Below are 16,197 nucleotides of genomic sequence, written 5' to 3'. Positions count from 1 at the left end.
GATAGCCAACTATTGAAATGTGGATAATTTTTCTCCCTTCTATTTTTTAAAACAGCACTGAAACCAGGTATATAATTTAAAACCTTCGATACACATTTCTTAGAGTATTCAAGATCTAACAAATAAGCTTCTTTTGCAAGCTCAACTGAAGGACAAGGAATTTTAATAATACAGTGCTTGTTCATTCAATAAATAAAAAGAACAGCCAGGACTATGATTCAGCTATAATATGCTGACTCAATCTGCTATATCATGAAAGAAATAATTATACAAAAGGTCTAAGCAAACAATTACATGAAAGCAAATATTAAGCACACATATAAGAAGAAATGAAATTTTAGATCAAATGAAAATGTTATTCTATTCAGAATTAAGCTTAAATTATTTTAAAAATCTTGTCATCTTATAAATATGGATTTCTTTGTATTTTGTTTCTATTTTGTCACATAATGCAGAATATTGATGCAAATACTATAAAGACACCTAAGGACAACCAAGCCCATGTTTAAATTCTATAACCCATCATTACCAAATATTCTTTTAAACTTTGTCTTGCTTCTCAGATTAAGATTACATTAAAATGTAGAAACTGTACACGGTTATTTTCTTTTCTTTTTTTTTTAAAGATTTTATTTATTTTTTTGACAGAGAGAGACATAGCGAGAGCAGGAACGCAAGCAGGGGGAGTGGGAGAGGGAGAAGCAGGCTTCCTGCCGAGCAGGGAGCCCGATACGGGGCTCGATCCCAGGACCCTGGGATCATGAGCTGAGCCGAAGGCAGCCGCTTAACCGACTGAGCCACCCAGGCGCCCCTGTACAGTTATTTTCAAATAAGGAAAAAGTTATTAAATATCTATTCTCTCTTAAGGGAATTTTATATATCACTAAAGTCACAGATTCAACAATATACACAGATAAGCTAGAATGCATTATTCATGATCATGGAGTTGGTCTTTCCAATTTCCCAAATACTGTATTCCATCCACATTCTTTAACTGATTTTTAAGATTTATATTACTTTATGTCCTGGCCAATAAGGTTTTTGTCTCCCCAAAGCCAAAGACATTTTAGGTGGCAATACGGAAGTTAGGGAGTCAACTTAAAAAGCTTCTTGTGAGGAAAATGGCATAACCCATACTCTCAGATGCCTTAAGAATCAGGAGCAAAATAAGTCAAATTATAAAATTATCTGTAGAAGTCATTTAGTCAGTCCATCAACAAACATTTACTTGAAGGGTCTATATGCCAGATTCAAAACCACAAAAGACACTACTATCATCTCTGAACTCAAGGAATATTCATCTATTAAGTGAGACAGACAAACACATGATTCTGGTAGAGTATGAAAGGAATCTTATCAAATGCTATAAAGAGCTTAAAGCCTAGTCTAACTGAGATTAATAAGAGACAGGATAATTATGGTTCAAGGGAGGTTTCCTAGAAGAGGGTATATGTGAGGTGATGCTCAGGTGAAAAAGGGTGAAGGAGAAGCAAGCAACCAATGTAAAAGAAATGAGGAGGGAAATAGGAGGTCTGCAAACCTGAAACCACACACACTGCAGGGGAATGGGTGAGCAAGCGCGAGACAGAGAAGGAACAGATCATGAATGGCTCTCTAAGAAGTTTGAACTTTATTTCAAAACCAATGAGGAAATAATTGAAGTATCTTAACAAGGGGAGTGCAAAGTATATTTAAAGACCTGTTAAGTTTTGTAATTATACTCTACTTCAGTGAACTGCTGTTGGGGAGAAAGTGGCCCAAGAGGTAGAGGATGGGGAGAGACAATGAATTCTGACATAGTTTACATTTTGAAGTAAGTATAAATTCCCTGGTTAACAGTCACAACACATGAAAATTGGGAACCAAAGTACCTACTACTGAAATCTGAGTCATGGTGAAATATGACTCTAGTAAGCTAGAAAATAAGACTGCAAAGTACTTGGGATCTTCAAAGTTCAAATCAGTCTACCTACATACACTTCTCATCAAGTATAGCTTATTGAATTTTTCTCCAAAAGGCACATTTTTACAAAAATGTTATTCCTGCATGGATAAGATGATAATAAGCCAAAGCTTTCTAAAGGAAACATGTAAGTGCATCTGACAGAGTCAAGCACAGGTATTACAAATGACTTCCTACTTTTACTGTTAAAGACTCTAGTACTTTAATCAGCTTTTCTGCAATACATTCCAACATCCACTATCTGGTGCCCAAGGACCATAATCCATAAACAGTCGAAGCTATTCTTCAAATGCTACATCTCAGGAACAACTAACAGTGAATTTAGAGTCCCTCGTACATTCCGACAACAAATCTGAGCTACTTACTTAACAGCCAAACCACTAGTTCTGTTTCATTTTAGCCGAGAATCTGAAAATATTCTGGCTGAGACTACAGTGCTCTATGGGGCATTTATATTCTTTAATAACATCCAGATAAAGGCTAGCAATAGATCAGCCAGAAAGGAAACTAGGCAATTATAGTCAAGATAATAGCAGCCAGGAATGCTGAAAATAAATGGCTTATATTTTTTCTTTGATTAGAATAAAATAAGTGGGCTTAAAAAAATAAGCAAGCCACAAAGTTTACTTTTCAAAGTCTGACTTTCTTTTTTATTAGTAAACTAATGACAGGATATATGTAAAAATAAACACACACACACACACACACACGGGGAGGTGTGAGTCAATGTGTTAAGGAGGTATGCTATCAGAAAGAAGGTTTAAAAAAAGGTTAAAAAAATAACGGTTAAAAAAGGTTAAAAATGAAACTCCCCTTTGTATTTTTCTGAGGTAGTTAGAAAAAAACTTGTCTTTTTACTTAGTATGAAGGCAAAATTACTTTTTGAATAAAAATGAAGAAAACTGGGGTCCTGGGTGGCTCAGTAGGTTGAGTGTCTGCCTTCGGCTTGGGTAGTGATCCCAGGGTCCTGGGATTGAGCCCCACGTCCAGCTCCCTGCTCAGCGGAGAGCCTGCTCCCCGGCTCCCTCTGCCTGCCTCTCTGCCTACTTGTGCTCTCTCTCTCTCTCTCTGTCAAATAAATAAAATCTTTTTAAAAAATGAAGAAAACATATCAATAAATAGGAGTCATAATTATTGACTTATCTCAATTTCAACACTTTAAAGTGCTTTTGCCTCTTTCTTCAGTAACTGACAGGATCAAAGTAGCCTTAGTTTTGTAAAACTGAGTCTTTTGGTTTTATTGAGGTGAAACAGCATGGAAAGATTATGAACACAGAATCACAAATTCTTAGAGCAATGAGGGACTCAAAAAGGATTATGACTTTTCTCTACTTTGAAGCCATGCACAATACGCATCTATAGTAACATCTTCTTAGATGCAATGAGGGGAATGTAATTTGAAAGTCACCTTTCTTCTGTCACCTCACCTCCAATTTCAGAATCGTTCTCCTAAGGGATCATCTGCAACATATTCATTTACAGTTAATGAAATTGACACTGAAGCAGTTAAATGAATTGTCTAAAGTTTTACTGAGCATTATTCATGATCTGTCAGGCTCTGAAAAAAGCTAATATGTGATCACAAACCAACCAAATCTGAACTCTAAAAGACAGATATAAACAAAACAGTAACAAAACAGTAATAGTGATAAAGCAATTTTATAAACAACAACAATAACTAGCTTTAAATAGGTTAAACCTATTTATTTACATAAGCTAAATACTTCCATCAAAACCATGTTAAAGCATTTGAATTTTCAGATGAGCTTGTAAACACGGACCAAAAAAAAGTATACAGGGCTTAACCTTTTAGATTGTTTTAACATTGTGGACCAAGGGAGTAGGAAGAGAAAAATTCATTCTGGGTCTATTCAAATGATCAAAGCATTTGGCATTTCCTATAGCATACTTTAATTCTTCCTGCCTTAGATATCTCAAGGGAAGGGCTTTGTAATCAATCATCTCAGTTATCAGGTTTAGGGACTCTTACGCTGCTGAGTGCTAAATAGTACCATGAATTGATAATTCTCACAGAGAGATTTTCTCGTCAAGGTACCAGCAAATATAAGAGATGAACTGGTTCTTGTAGCTCACCTGACAGCCCATATGGGGAAGAAACTATTAATTTAGGTGACAAAGTCCACTGTATTTTCACCAATAGATTTGAAAATTTAGAACCAACTATGTAGTTGTGGAAGGAATTTCACTAATGCACCAGGAAATAATCTAATCTCAAGAAGCTAAAGCTATGGGTCTTCCACCAAAAGCAATTTTCAGACAGACTGCTAGTCTACTATAATAAACTCCGGGAATTCTTGAATTATTTTTTTCTCTCTGAAATCTTTCATAAATATTTTCAGGACAACTGGAGAAAAATTACAGAGTTACCAGAGTTCTCAATGCCTTCCTCCTACTTCTGAGTCTTACCAGTCTTCCCACTCATTCTGATACTGGATTCAAAGTCCATACTATTAGTTAAGTCTAGAATCATGGTCAAACTAAACACTCCACATCCATTCTAAACACAGAATCATTTGGGGCTTTCAAATTCTAGGCTTGGACAGAGTATTTTCCTAGTGGAGATCCTTTTCTTCTTTTGCCTCCTACAACCCTGACCTTTTCAATTAGCCAACATTAGCTACCATTAAACGTGGCTTGTGCTGTAATACCATATAACCTCAAAGCCCTGCTGTCCAGTGCACTATGCAGCACTCTCACATAGCTGTTTACTTTTACGTACATTAACATTATAAAGAAATAAAAACACAGTTTCTCGGTTGCACTAGCCTTATTTCAAGTTTTCAATAAGCATGTGGGGCTCTACCTTCAATTTACTTGTGTGACCTCAGGAAAGTCACTTTATCTTCCAGGGACCTTCCATTTTATTGTCGTCTGGAAAGGGAGGGTGAAGGGTTAAATGACCTCTGGTTTCAGCTCTAAAATTCTCATCCTGTATTTGATTCTCAATATTGCTCAGATGTTTCTTTTCTTTTTTTTTGCTCAGATCTTCTTCTATGACAATTTTACTGTTGCTCTAAACAAACTTTAAGGAAAAACTTAAAATTATCTGGGGTACAAAATCTCTACTAAACTATTATAAAACACTACATGTGGGAATTACAGAGAAAGCAGTAAAGCGATTTCATTGAACCTATACTATTTACTTAGTTATTCTAAATTTTTGGGAACACTCCAAACAGAAGCTAAATGAAAACAGCTCTTTCAGAAGACAGTGGTGATTTGTATATTACTGAATTTTAAGAAAAAGAGTCCGAATACAACTATATTATCCTATATAACAATATTTAAGTGTTTAAAAAATAACAACAGATTACATGTCAACACAAAAACCTAAACCAATGTCTTAAAACATTCCAAAAACATTCAAACATAACAAAGGCTCTGCAAAAAAACATGTAATGCAATCAATAAATAATAGAACTGTTAACAACTAGTTTCTTTGTATGCAGTAATATGACCTTGCTTACCCCAGCAACATCTAAGATACGTGTCCCATTTATGGACTCTTTGCAGAGTTTCAAATAATTTAAACCTGTTTCTGACATTCTATCAATTGTATTTGGCATGTAACAAGACCTTCCACTGGACTTTTGTTGTTTTTGTTTTGTTTTGTTTTACATTTTAGGATGAGTGTTAAATCTTTTTTTAAATTAAATTATCCAACGTATAGTACATCATTAGTTTTTGATATAATGTTCAACGATTCATTAGTTGCGTATAACACCCAGTGCTCATCACATCACGTGCCCTCCTTAATGCCCATCACCCAGTTACCCCATCCCCCCACCCACCTCCCTTTCTGCAACCCTCAGTTTATTTCCCTGGAGTCAAGAGTCTCATATGGTTTCTCCCTCTCTGATTTCTTCCCATTCAGTTTTCCCTCCCTTCCCCTATTGTCCTCTGCACTATTCCTTATGTTGTTGTTGTTTTAAAAATATAAATATTAAAATTTGGGACATAAATATAAACATACACTAGCCCCCCAAAAGGGTTATAAGATATATATACTCTCTAAAAGACTGGATATTAAAAGCCAAGAAAGGTGTTCCTACAGGACGTTATTAACCAATGAGATATTCTGCAAAATGTGCCTGTACTTACAAAGAAAAGGACCTTTTAGATTATGCTGTAGAGGGAAAGACCGTTTGATATATCAAAAAGAAGACAAGAAGGGAGAGTTGCGTGAGACTGGGAGACGTGGGACATTGATTTTTTTACTATCACAATGTTCCTAAAAAAGTGGTTTGGAAAAGTAACATCCATATTTGATCCAAAACAGTTAGGCCGATAGTTCCATATTCTTTGTTTCTACACCAGTGGTGCTTTTTCCATAGTCATCCATCCACAATTTATTTACAAATCCCAAATCCAAAAAGCTCCAAAAATCCATCTGGCGGAAAAACTTAACCAACTTGGTATACATAGCTATCATATATTTCATTGCAAAAATATTAACGTTTGATTACAAGGTGCAGCACCAGACTCTACTGGGATGTTTTATAAGATATAGTAGATGTACAGTGTCTTATTTGCTTACTGATATATAATTTATATACAATAAAATTCACCCTTTTTAGATGTATGATTGTGTAAATTCTGACAAACCTATACAGCTGTGTGGCCACTACCTCAAGATACAGAACATTTCCATCACCCCAAAAGTTTCCTCATGCCCCTCTATAATCAATCCCCTATCCAACCCCATTTCATGGCAACCACTGATCTGATTTCTGTCCCTATAGTTTTACTTTTTTTTTAGAATGTCATATAAATGGAATCACAGAATACGTAAACTTTTGAATATGGATTCTTTTACTTAGTATAAATGCTTATTCATGTCATTGGACATACCAATATTTGTTCCTTTTGATTGTTAAGTAGTACTGCATTATATGAATGCACCTGAATTTGCTTACCCATTCACTAGCTGAACAACAGACTTTGTTTCTAGCTTTTGGTGATTATGAATAAAGTTACTAAAAAAATTCAGATTTTGCAAGGACAAATGTCTTCATTTCCATGGGCAAATTCCTAGGAGTGGGGGTGCTGAGTTTATAGTAAGTATATGTTTCAACTTTATAAGAAACTGCCAATTATGGCTTTCTAAAAACTTGAAAAATTGTTAATTCTGGAGTATGGATGTATCACCTATCAAAAGGAGTAAGAACAAAACAGAAAAAGTTAACTAATGAGAAATAAGACAGTACTACCCCAACCTCATGAGAAATCCTAACCCCTCCTCTTGTAGGGGAAATTCACCTAAACTGAACCAATTTACACACCTTTTAGTTCTTTGCTTCTCACTTGGGCTTTTGTATATTTTTAAACAGGGAAAATACACAAATTTGATCTCTTCATTCAAGAAAGTGCTTGGTATGTAGTACCTGCAATCCCAGAGCTATGAGAATATAACAAAGCATATTTTGATTTATAGGAACCATGCTGTTATCTGCAAAAAGAAAATTACTTTCCTGCAGTCCTTACTCTTATCAGGATGCTTGGCCCCTCAATGCATCAGCCTACTGAGGGCCCGGAGTTTTGTGAGACACCTACTTGGGGACTGTCCAACCTCTGCTTCTTACAACAAGTATAAGGAACTAAAAAAAACAAAGGCTAATATAGAAGTACAAGTGACTACCTTTTGAATGATGTAAGAACTGTCTTGTCTTCACTGTAATTATTGTATATGATTGCATTTATATTCTTAGTGTAATGTATTTTGTCCTTGGTTTACAAAGTCTCTAAAAGGTGTAGTAACCTTGTTTACAATATGGGGTCTTCTCATAAAGCACCAATTGTGATTTACTTCTTCAACTACAAATTCTTAACTTACTCTTTTTCTTGTATTTTCCCAAAAGTATCACTAAGTCTCTTATTCAAGGTTAGAGTTAATTAACTTTAGTGAAGTCTGATTAATGGTATTATCCTAGGCATAATCTTTCTCATTCAAACTCTTGTTCTTTTTTCAAAAACTGCCTTTCACTTACTAGTTCTCCTTTGAATAACATCCTTTATTCATTTAACAAATATGTATTTGATATCTACAACATGTCGATCATAATACAGCCACTACTACTGTATTGTCAACTGAATCTTGAATGAGTAGGAAAGAAAGTGATAAATTTAAAGCCAGCACACCAGGAATGGCACCAAACCCACAGAATATCGCATTCATTTAGCAGGGAGCAGCACAAAACTGTTCTTGATGGAAGTGTATCACCCATGGGAACATTATCTGTCAGGTGTGTTGAGCACCACTCATAGGAGATAACAGAGCTAAGCACTATGGTTTTAAAGCTTTCAGATATTTACCAGTGTGACTGAGAGATAGAGATACTGTGTGTGTCTAGGTATGTCTGTGTAAACAGAAGACTCAGATCAGGGTAATGATAGTTCCTAACCATTTTTTGGATCGTGGACCATCTTAAGGAGCTAAAGAAAGCAGCTTTAGACCCCCTCCCTAGAGAGAAAATACCTTGCGCATTTGAACATAAACTCAAATATTTGTTCTAGAGTTTTTACAGGCTTCTTGGATTCATAAAGTTACCGAACCTTTGGTTTGTGTTCATTGATTCCAAATAATAACTGACAAAGGCTTGGAGAGATAAACGGTTTGATATCCTTATTTTACACGTGATTCCTTTAAGACCCCCAATTTTAAAAAACTAGGACTGTAATCTCTGCCCTTTGATGGTATTTTTAACTGGAATGAGATGGAGTGATTTCATGAAGTCAAGTCACATACAAGCTTGGCCATACATTTCTTGGCAGGATTTTAACATGTGGAAATGGACTGGAGGTTCGATAATTATCTACATGAGCAAAGGAGTTCAGAAAATTCAAGGTGTATTTGGGGAAAAGTGACCAATGTCAAATATGTTGCGAAGGAATGGAGGACACTGAATAATATTTCAAAAGAATAAATTCGATCTATTTTTTGAAGGATCTGGAAACGTTATATTGCAGAATCGAACACTATTTTGTAGGCACAGGAAGAGGGAGTTATTCTTTTCCTTTTTTGAGCATGAGAGTAAGCTAATCAAAGCTGAACTTAACCTGGTAACTCAATGAATTAAGACCTGGAGACACTGGGGATTAGTTACAAGGCTACCAAGGGAGGATGGTGGGAGGAACAAGAACATAAATGGTGGCAGTAGGAATGGAAAGAACATCAAGGAGAGAGAAGGCACTGAGTGGATCACAATGAAGCAGAGCTTGTAATTTGATGTGTTAGCTTTATTGTGTGACTATGAATATCATGTTACATAGCTATAAATAGTAAAATTTAAAATATTAATATCTTGATCTTAGATTAATACTTTGTCCAATAATCTTGCTGAACATAACCACAGAAGCACTTTGTTGTTTCGGTTTGTACTTAATGAGTATATTACTATAGGTTCAGACTTCATATACTGAGAAATGCTTATTAAGTTAGAATAACCTATTTAAATAATATAGCTAGTTTATTTAATTATTAATTTAGTTGTTAAAATTGAACAGCCTTTCATTCTTGTACAGCCCATTTCAAGACAGACATTGAGGGTTCCCAGTTCAGCTGGGAAGCATTTCAGACATATTAAAGATAATGTTCTCCAAGAGAAGTAGTTTTGAAAAATATTGTATCTAAAAGACCATAAAGAGAGCTACTGAGATATAACGCCTGGAAAATCAGTTTGTCCTTTTCCTGAGCATAGTATCAGCTTCAAAAAAAAATCTAATATAGATTAGAATATTCACTTAATTAATTTACTTAACCATTTTATTATAAAAATACAATGGGCTACTCTACTACTCTAATTACTTCTGGTTTCAACTAACCTTTCGTATTTTTATCTACTTTCCTTATTTTGTTCAGCTGAGAAGGAGATATAGGAGAATGTTTATTACTTCAGAAAAATGCGGAAAAAAAGACTTTAAAGTTGAGAAAATGAAGAGGACATATGTGCATTTTTGGGAAAAATTATTTTGTAATATTTTGCTTTCAGAAATTGTTTCAAGTCTGTCTAAATATGTCAGAAAAACATTTTTACTTGAAGTAGCAAAAAGGAGAAATAGGAGATATTCAATTTCAGATAATCATAAAATTATTGGGATACATTCTCCTACATAGAGTTGACATACGACGACATGTCAACTGTACATTTCATTTTCTTTTTTTTTTTTTTAAAGATTTTATTTATTTATTTGACAGAGAGAGAAACAGCGAGAGAGGGAACACAAGCAGGGGGAGTGGGAGAGGGAGAAGCAGGCTTCCCGCGGAGCAGGGAGCCCGATGCGGGGCTTGATCCCAGGACTCCGGGATCATGACCTGAGCCGAAGGCACACGCTTAACATCTGAGTCACCCAGGCGCCCCATACATTTCATTTTCTTATCTGAAATATACTAAACCCCATCTCTTAGTTTTATCAGTTTTATCGTCTAGTACCTTATTTTGATGGAAGTGTATCACCCATGGGAACATTATCTGTCAGGTGTGTTGAGCACCACTCATAGGAGATAACAGAGCTAAGCACTATGGTTTTAAAGCTTTCAGATATTTCAGATATTTTAAAGCTTTCAGGTATTTATTTTAAATACCTAGCAAGACAGGGCAGCAACATTTCTATCAGAAGCATGTCTAAGACAATCTTACCTTAGTAACAATGAAATTTAAGCAGCATTCTTTGTCTTTTGTATGTGCTGATATAAATGTCTGCCTCGTTATTATTTCTTAGAGGGCAGAAATTAGATTTATATAATTTTCAATGCTTGATACCTTTTCGGAACATAATTATTCAGAGGTCCCTTGTTCCTCTTATTTTTTAGAAAGCTGCTTAGATTAACCTGTGATACAAATCACTTCAGGCATACAACACTGCCATGAAGTTCAGACACTGATGATAACATTAGTTTTTTTTCCAAGGTTAAGTTTTAGTTTTGCATTATCAATAACTTTATCATAGAATTTGCCGGTAAGAAATGCTCATCACCGGGGCGCCTGGGTGGCTCAGTCGTTAAGCGTCTGCCTTCAGCTCAGGTCATGACCCAGAGTCCTGGGATCGAGCCCCGCATCGGGCTCCCTGCTCGGCGGGAAGCCTGCTTCTCCCTCTCCCCCTCCCTCTGCTTGTGTTCCCTCTCTCGCGGTGTCTCTGTCAAATGAATAAATAAAAAAATCTTTAAAAAAAAAAGAAATGCTCATCACCATTTCTAAACATAGACGACCAAAGACAAAGATTGCAGGTACTACATACAAAAATTACTTGAATGATGAGATCAAATCTACATACTGGTTCAAAAAAATTCTTTTGAAATAATGATTTTAATATAAATACAATACTTCACATTAAATATTAAACACTTCTGAAGAAACAAAATGTTTTTGAATATTTTGGTATTTCCACTCTTTGGTGGGCTTATTTTCCTCCCATGAATTTGTCAACTACTCTCATATAAAAATTGTCACTTAGCCTTATTATAAAGCTGCTACCATAAAAATTAACTCTCTTGGAACACTCAAAGACTAAATCACTCCAGATAGCCAAGTTTTCAACGTAACTGCTAATTTAGCAGTTTAATTCCTCTGCTCTTGATGGAATTTCTTTATGAAATATATTACACACTTGTATGCATTCAAAAATGGGTTATTCCAAACATAATTTAATCTTTCTTGAAAATCAGGGCCAATTATTATGAACCTCAGCCAGATTGTGCAACAATACAGCAGTGCTCTCTAGGCCTACTGAGATGTGCAGGGATAGTTCTATCCATCCAAAATGGTTCCAGGATGCTATGCATTTTATTATTTTTAATGTGTAATTTATTTTTCTCTTTTGCTTCATGTTAATGAATCTCCTTAGCATGTCTAAAAAATGCCATCTAGTATAAATATAATTCAAGGCACATATGTAATTTAAAATTTTCTAGTAGCCATGTTAAAAAAAAGTGAGAAGACACTAATTTTAATAATACATTTATTTCACCCAATATATCTAAAATATTACCATTTTACCATGTGGCACGAGGCCCATTTCATGTGTTCAATAGCTACCTGTGGCCAGTAGCTACTGTTTTAGACAGTCAACATCTAAAACTATCTTGAGCTGTAAGATTACAAAACTCACTAAACACTGTCACTTATGTAGGAGCAAATTCTGAGGTAAGAACAGTTCTCCTAGGTGTAAGGAACTTCTGATTCAGAGTATGACTTCTGGACATTTATTTGGCAGGGGTGGAGTGATGGGCAGGAGAGGAAAAAAGGGCAGGGGAGGTAGAAGAAGGAAGAAGTAGGAGAGAAGAAAGGACAGTAGTAAAAGTAGAGGGAGGGATGAAGTTAGGAAGGGCAAAGAAACCAAGAATAAAGTTTCTGAGATAGACTCTGAGAAGGCTAGAAACTCAGAAGTGAGTAAAACATACAAAGTACTGAACACTGATGACCAGATAATGCAGAAATGAGGCTTCTCTTAGTAGGTACATAGGGCCTTTATAGATACATGCAACAGTGAAGAGAATTCACAGGAGTTAAGGACTGAAGAATCCTTGCCACATGCTAGAGTATCCAGAGAAAGAGACCAGTGATGGCTAATGATGACCCATAACAGGCAGCACCAGCTTTTTACAAGGCTACCTCACTCAAATGCATACGCCGAGGAGTGACTGATATGCTCAGATAATGTGTCCAACACACCACTAACCACTTTTACTGAATCTTATAGAGATTAACAACCTTACCAAAAGAAATATAGACCATCTCTAGTGACACTCAACTCCTGGGCAAGGAACCAATGAACTTGATAAATTCATCATTTCTTCTTGAAACTTATAAGGAGCTTTGGAAAAAAAAAAGGCTATCTAGATAACATGAAAGAACAAAATCTGGTCTTGAGAAGCCTGAGCTTAGCATACAAAATGATGGCAACTGGTGGAGAGCACTACCAGAAGAACATGAATAATAAGGATAAAGACAATGTCCTGCTATTAGAACAAAAAAAAAAGAAAAGAAAAGAAAGAAAGTTAACTGTTCACATATACAAGTCAAGAAATACTTAAAAACTGACTCAACACTAACCCAGAGTAAACTACTCTGAAGCTGGTTTGACACAGGAAACTCAATGAATCAATGTGACATTTACAAAAAAGCAAATGGAAACTTATGTTGTATCAGCAGAATAAAAAAGGTGGGAGTGGGTGCAATTTAGCCTCCAGTATAAAAACTGAGACGGGAGAGGTAGTGGTTATAGTTACAGCAAATGTCCTCTATTCGTGTCTATTTCAGAGGAGCTCTTAAAAAGAAAAATGCATAGCCATATATAATGTAGTTCCAAAAAGAAGTTACTGCATTTGGCTTAATAAATGGGAGAAATATTTCTAACCGTTTAAGTTATTCAACAATGGACTAATGGTGTCAGAGAGCTCACAGGGATAGAGGATAGCAATGTCACATGGCCATATAGTACCAAATCCTGATGGAGTAACAGAATAGAGTAGCTGAGCTCTAAATCTAAGGTCCCTTCCAGATCCATGACTATATATATGTATGACATCTATGTTACAGTCGTGTATTTGTTAATTATAATAAATTTAGACTTAAATTTATACATGCATGCATTCTTCAGTCTGCTCTTCATTAGATCCACCCACTAGTCTCTAAGTTCAATTATATATATATAATTATAGATCTTAGTATCTGACAGGCACTTCCCTTGAATGAACTCATTTAATTTTCAAATAATGTTTTGGTTCTATTATTACTTCCATTTTACATGTGAGGAAACTGAGAAATAGAAGGTCACATAGCTAACTGTATTAGTTTCCCTTTGTCGTTGTGACAAACTACTAGAAACTTAATGTTTTAAAACATGAATTTATTCTCTTACAATTCTGGAGGTCAGAAGTTTGAAACGAATAAGCAGGGCTGCATTCCTTCTGGAGGCTCTAAGAGAGAATCCACTTCCTTGCTGTTTCTGGCTTCTGAAGTGTGTGCACATGCCTCGGCTTGTGGCCCTGCATCTCGACAGCCCCCATTTCCATGTCACATCTCTTTCTCTGACTGGCCTTCTTTCCTTTCTACAGAGACCCTTGTGATTGTTGGACCTCCCCCAGATAAGTTAAAACAATCTCCCCATGTGAAGACCCTTAACTTAATCACATCTGCAAAGTCCTTTTTACCCCAAAGAGTAACACTGACAGGTTCTGGGTAAGAGCATGTGGACATCTCTGGGAGGCCATTATTGTGCCTACTACAACTAGTACAGAGCAGATGGAGGATTTTTAACCACGATGAATGCCACTTCTCAAATTCTGCTCCTCTGTAAATGGAAAGTACTATACTTTCTAAGGTACTCCCTACAAGTTGCTAGGAATAAAATATTTTTTTTCAATAAGGCTTCAATTTAACACCTAGAGTTAAAGACTATAAACCAAGAAATAAAATTCTACCTGGCATGACCTTCTTTTGGAGAATTAGCTGTTTAAGAAATATATATGCTGAATATCTAAAAACAATAGCTACTCTACTCTTTGGTTAAGTTTGCAATGATATATAAAACAATCTTTAGCAATAAAAACGTTCGTATATTTTGAAAGAAAGACTCTGGTGAAATTCTGAGCAACTGCATTCCCACCTCCTCTCAACTACAAAAAAATTAACATTTTATTTTTCTTGTAAAGGCACATATTTTACAAAAGGAATACTCACCCCATCTTTATTTATTAGTACTAGGTTAGGAATAAACTAGAGAAAAACATAAATCCAAACAGAAAAGCACAACAGACATGTTATTTTTGTCTGCCCAAATGCCTGTTACATCTTTCTTCGATAAGTGCCTTCTCCCCTATTGTGGGGCATTTCCCTCCTTTATATGATGTGTGACTGCAGTGGAGCTCCCAATCGCAGAGCTCTGCTTCACACGAGCCCATCACCGTATTCCAGCCACAGACCAGTGACTGATCCGGGTACAAATATTTGACAAAAGCAGCTCAGAGTTCTTCCTTGGGACAGTTCACTATACAACTGGAAAAAAGCCCTCTTTTTACATTAGAAAAATAATAAAAGCTAGAGTTGTGGCCCCAGAGCTGCCAATGGCCATGGTCCTTAACACATGAAGAGTCTAGGAAAACAACAACAACAATAAAGCAAAACACAGAGAGGCAATGGAGACAGAGAGGGAGGGGACAAAAACAACAGAAAAGGGGAAGAGAAAGAACAGGAGTGAGGGGAAGGAAGCAGAGAAGGGGGCAGGAGGAGGTAGGTGGGTTAGAGAAACAGTGACAGTCAGATACATGATGTAGTTTGAGTCCCTGGATCCAGCAGTCCCTGATGTCAAATGTATCTTTGCCTTTATGTAGTTAATGCCCTTAAACAACAAACTGTCAGTTAAATAATAGTAATTTGATTCATGAGTGTTTACAATTGTGCTTTGTTCTCTTCCCTTTAACTTCCTCCCACTTCACTTTTAAAAGCAACAGGCAAATTCAAACCAATCTTCAGCAGCTGAAGTCTCCAACCTACTTTTTAAAAATATGGCTTTAGATTCCAAATAATTTAACACTGCTATGATTTAATTCAAGTTTATTTCCTTAATATTGTTTTTAAAATGATGTTTACATTTATTTTTATGTAATTCACAAGGCCCTTTAAAACGTACGTTATATAAGTAACTCAGAAATAATTTTCTAGAAAAGGATATATATATATATATCCTTATAAAATATAAAAGGATATATGTAATTTTTTTTCTTCACTGACTCAAAAACAAAGTCTTTCTGGCAAAAACATTTCATTCATATTGGGATTTTTTTTATAGTAATCTTTGATATTAGATAAGATGGGTTAATAATGAGTCTCTTCCAGAGCTACACATGCTTATTGAGGACAAAAAATAAAAGGAGAAGCTAAAAAGCTCTAATTGGAGACAGGATGGTGTGTTACCGCTGTCTCTAATCTTTTTTCTTCCTCTAACTTCATGACTGTCCTCATAAAGAAGGGGGTGGGACGTGCACTTGTTCATGGAGAGGCGTGGCCTGGGCCTGGCGTGGGAAGCTCCAGTAACTCACAACAAAAAGCATCACCTTCTGTGCCACAGCTTTTGAATGAATCCTACGTCTGCTACTATCTCACCAAGTGAGCTTGACCAAATCATTTAAACTTCCTCTGAATGTCATGTTTCTCATCGTAAAACGAGAAAGATAATGCTTATCTTATGGGCTGCTCTGAGGGTCAGGGTAACATACA

General features: G+C 35.8%; 1 protein-coding gene across 2 annotated transcripts in view; it reads right to left on the bottom strand.

Annotated features, from left to right (window-relative positions):
- Nucleotides 1–16,197, bottom strand: part of TNKS (tankyrase) — a 191,133-nt gene that overhangs the window by 95,642 nt on the left and 79,294 nt on the right. The window lies entirely within an intron of this gene.

Source organism: Leptonychotes weddellii, chromosome 2 (assembly GCF_054177405.1).
Source record: "Leptonychotes weddellii isolate Sample4059 chromosome 2, ASM5417740v2, whole genome shotgun sequence".
Lineage (NCBI taxonomy): Eukaryota > Metazoa > Chordata > Mammalia > Carnivora > Phocidae > Leptonychotes > Leptonychotes weddellii.
This window is presented reverse-complemented; position numbering and strand designations above follow the sequence as displayed.